This window comes from Trichechus manatus, unplaced genomic scaffold, assembly GCF_000243295.1.
Source record: "Trichechus manatus latirostris isolate Lorelei unplaced genomic scaffold, TriManLat1.0 scaffold00089, whole genome shotgun sequence".
NCBI lineage: Eukaryota > Metazoa > Chordata > Mammalia > Sirenia > Trichechidae > Trichechus > Trichechus manatus.
This window is the reverse complement of record NW_004444025.1, coordinates 2479143-2483808: the sequence shown is the minus strand read 5'-3', so window position 1 is coordinate 2483808 and position 4666 is coordinate 2479143. Positions and strand designations below refer to the sequence as shown.

Here is a 4666-nt window from a genome sequence, read left to right as displayed (position 1 = left end):
TAAATGAATAAATTACTCAATGAATACAAATTACTGCATAGAACTGCTTTTCTAATGTTTTGAGATGATGGAACCAGTTTTGAACTGAATACCAAAAACTTTTTTCTGCACCAAGTTGCATTCCAAAGCATGACCTCATTTCTTCACATCATTATGTTAAAAAGAGACAATGTTGAATTGTGTTTTGAATAATCATATTAAATCTCCTCTCATCATGTCTGCGAGACCAGTCCTAGTATTCCACATACTCCGGTTGAGGAGACAGAGAAAAAGGGAGGAGTGAAAAGGAACTCAAGGGGGGAGATTATCTAGAATCCTGGTTTCCACTCCCCCCCAAGGGCTTAATCTACTTCCCCACACTCCAATTTACAGTAAAAGGAAATTGGCACATTAACCTGAAAGGGAAAAAAAAGAAAGGAAAATGACCAAATTCATCCAGTGCATTCAGGTGTACTTCACGAAGTAATCGTGAGTTTACATGTATCCAAAGAGGAGTGAGGCTCTGAAATAGTAAAATCAAGGTGTACCTCCTGGGGCAAAGGCAAGTAAAGAATCTTCCAGTTCTGAAAGTCACATGAAAAGAGAGAACTGACTTATGCTCATTGTAAAGGGGCTTTAGACAGGAATTCTGATGAGCAAACATATTACAAATAGAATTCTCAATTCGCTGCCTCCTTGCAGTGCCTCCCATTTCCTGCAGAAACACTATAAATTGTGCGGCTGTTAAGCACATAGAGGAGCATGACACATTCGCAATGACTGGGTCAGGACTTGGGAGTGATGCTGAAATAGAGCTGAGCGGGGAATTCTTATTTTACTCCAGAATTCTTAGTCATTTATTAGAGTTATTAAGAAGACTCTGAAACTGTCAGTCCTGTCTTTGCCAAAATGAACTGCGTTCCAAGTGCCCTCAAAGCAAAAACTCTCAGGAATGACAAGCCAGAAATGGATGGGATAAGATGAAAAAAAGCAAACTGCCAGATGAATGAAAGTGAAAAACGAGATACCATTTGAAGTGTAATATATAAAACATGGCAGTTGTACTTAAGGGCAGGAAAAGAGAAAGTCAGGCTGTAATGTAAGGAAGAAATGAATAGAGACAGGATATAAAATCACACGTGAATTGTTATGATCCATATTTAGACATATTCCTGATTTCATTGGCTCATAGGGCATTTGTGTTAGTCTCTGTGGTTGGATACCATCATATTTATGTAAGTATGTCTGAGCTTTCATGCAGTTAGAGTGCCAGATGCTGTTTATAAGGTGTGTTGTTTTATTCCAAGCATAAGATAAATAAAAGCATAGAAAGAAAGTATAATTTACTGCTTAGTACCTAATAGAATTTTCAGTGTCATACATTAGCTAAAATAATATGTTAAAAGAATGAAAAAACCTTTTTTTGTTTTGATTGTCACAACTCTTCACAAACCACATAAATCTATCCTCAAATTCTCATTCAGAATATTATGATGATTCAGCTATACTTACCCATCTTTCATGCTGGTGATTAAAAATAAATAAACTTTAAGTATTAAAACTTCCTGTATAAACTTTACTCTTCTTTTAAAAAGATGGTTGTATCATTCTGAGATTTCCTTTGATACTTGTTTAGAGTTCATTTAAAATTTGTAAAACTTAACAAATAAGCCCTCCGGACATCCTAGTATATTATTTACATTAATCAAATCTATAAATAATAAATTAAAATTGATAATATAGAGAACTTATGCAACAAATTCAGTCGAAGCACCTACTTATTTAATTTGAATTAAGGAAAGAGGAATATTTGCCTGGACTATACTTGATTCTACCTGACAGCCTAATGGGTTGTAAACAAGTAATACATAATCAACTCCATCCAGCAGAAAACAAGTTTAGATACCCAGAAATATTTTTCAAGCTAGAGATGATACCTGAGTTATTAGTTTAAATTAACTAAACTGGCACTTCTAGTATATGATGAGATAGGGAATGGAGGATAAAGGATAAACAAGACTATTATATTATAATTAATTGCAATATTTTTTAAAATGGTATTGCCAAGTTGTATTGAAATCATCCGATAGAGTTATTATATTGTTAATGCTTTTCTGCATTTGCTCAATTTATTCATGGCCACCAAAATATTTAGAGTATGTGCAGACTAGAAAGTCAAGATAACTTCTTTTGAGCAGATGCAATGGTATACTTATCTATTAAATATTATCTTAAAATTCAAAAAAATAATTTAAACAATGTTTTAATGTGCAATTTTGAAGGGCTCAAATGTCTTAATATTTTAGCATATACTTACATTAGAATTGCCTAAATATGAAATGATTGCTTTTGTAAAAATACTTAATCAAAATGGCCAAGAGTTTTAGTTTCTGATTAGTAAACTCTATCAGTAAAACAAGAAATGAACACATTTTTTTTGAGACATGTAAGCCTGGAAATGTGGAATTTTTAAAGCATGTCACCGTTCTGTTCTTCCATACGATTAGAACAGCAATGGGACATACAGAGCAATGACCGAAGAGAGTAACGCCTGATATTTAGCAGCAGAGTATACCTATCATCCACACGAGTCAGGTGACTAACAGTCAGATTTATACATATGACCGAAACACTTAATAATTGGTAGGTTTGGAATTGTTCATCGTTTTTACTAATATATGTGCATTAGTATATAAACCAAAACCAACCTGTTGCTGTCAATTCAATTCCAACTAGCAGTGACCCTATAGGACAGAGTAGAACTGTTTCATAGGGTTTCCAAGGAGCATCTGGTGGATCTGAACTGCCTACCTTTTGGTTAGCAGCTGAGCTCTTAACCACTGGGCCAGTATGTATGTATACATATTTCTGCTCGGTTACATTTGTACCTAGACGACTTACATAAACTGAGCAAAGATGTCCTCTTTTAGTAGAAACAGTTGAGTTTGTTTGAGAATACAGTTAAATATGTTTTTTGGTTCCTCGTTATTATTAGTTTGAAGGACTATTAAGTAAAAAAATAAAATAAAGATCTTTGCCTTTTGTAAGAACATGTTTTATGTATGATTGAAGTTTTTACAACACTCCGAAAAAGCCATCCGATGTTAGATTTAAAAATAAAATCAAAAGCATTTTCTGACATAGTACACATGAAAAAATTGGAAATCCCAATATCTTCAATAGAAGTTGTAGAAAGTGTATGTCTCCTTGGATTTCTGACACCCACTTAACACGGCAGAAAATAAGGTACTATACTGTAAACAAAAACGTACAATTGAAGACAGTTGTAAATATACATAAGAATAGTTCATAAACATTTTGGTCTTTCCATAACAGTTTTTATATAAAATGAATAAAAAAACCTTTAGACAGCTGTCATCATTCTTGCTTGACCACTTTTCACTTATATGCACACAGACATGTTTATATAGCAATATACTGATGCACCGTTACACGGATATTAAACTATGATTACTGCTTGTAACTGAGATGTGCATTATCCGATCAACACTATCCATAGTTGCAATACTCTTACATTATGTATTCTTGTCATGTTGTATCTATAAAAACATGAAAATATAACTTTACATTATTTCAATTATTTACATGAGATCAAGCTTGACAGCGAAAAATTTATAAGCTACAATTTTTAGAAGAGTAGGCCCAGAGGTACAATAAATAGCTTTGATTGTATATAGTCATCCCTTGTTTTGTTGTTTTAAAAACTCATTTGAAGTACAATAAGGAAACAATTAGTCTGCAATTTGGTCATTCTAGCATTTATTATTAAAACTTAAAATGCACCTCCAACATTCCTGATGAGGAGAAATGCACTAAAATTATATTGATCTATCTTGGAATTTATGGTTAGGGACAGTTAAATTTCGTGGAGAATATCGTGATACCATATGCCACCATCTTCAAGGAAAGTAGTTGCTGTGAATCCCTACATTTCCTCTTTCCTTCTATAACATGTAATAAATCGGGTGTTTTAATAGCACTTTGTAAAATACCAAGTGCTACACCAAAGCTTATTTGCAGAAATAGCAAGAATAAAAATACTGAAAATAACTGTTGGGTGTCAATAATTGTTTACAAGTCTAGATTAATTTTATTTGAGGGGTTCTAATGAAAATAAAAGGTATTTTATGAAGAGAAAGAGTACTCCTTTAAACATTTTTAGCTACAGAAATACAAGCACTTAGGTACATAAATGTGACTTTTTTCCACATAGGGCATATTAAAATAGTCCTTCCACCTGAGGAAGAAATATGAGCGTTAACACATTAGGCTTGTCATTATCGATGGTGGCAGTGGGGAGTAATGATACTGCAGGGACTCAAAAGTGCTTAAAATATTCATAATATTTAAGGTTTATGGAATTTCCTATAATTTTAAAAATACAGATTTAGTTTATTGAATTTGATATATGGGCAACAATCTAAAAAGCTACTTTCAAAGCATTTCTGACTTCATTTACAAGTAATGCTTCTCCTCTGTAAACTCCAACACTTTAAAATGCAACCTCACATATTCCACTATTTGTTTTTTAATATTAGCTTTTTTAATCCATTAGCATGTATCTATCTAGATAAAATGCTTTTGTTAACAAATATTACTTTATAGAGAGTAAGACTTATGCCAAAAACAGATTTAGATATTATTTTGAGGCTAATTTATATTGGAA

General features: G+C 32.6%; 1 protein-coding gene across 3 annotated transcripts in view; it reads right to left on the bottom strand.

Moving 5' to 3' along the window:
- Window positions 1-3012: 3012 nt before the first annotated feature.
- Window positions 3013-4666, bottom strand: part of GRIA2 (glutamate ionotropic receptor AMPA type subunit 2) — a 186360-nt gene continuing 184706 nt past the window's right edge. For all 3 annotated transcript variants that reach the window (XM_004382036.1, XM_004382035.1, XM_004382037.1), the window contains exon 16: window positions 3013-4666. This exon is cut by the window's right edge and continues 975 nt beyond it. The gene's annotated coding sequence lies outside the window, so the exon portion shown is untranslated.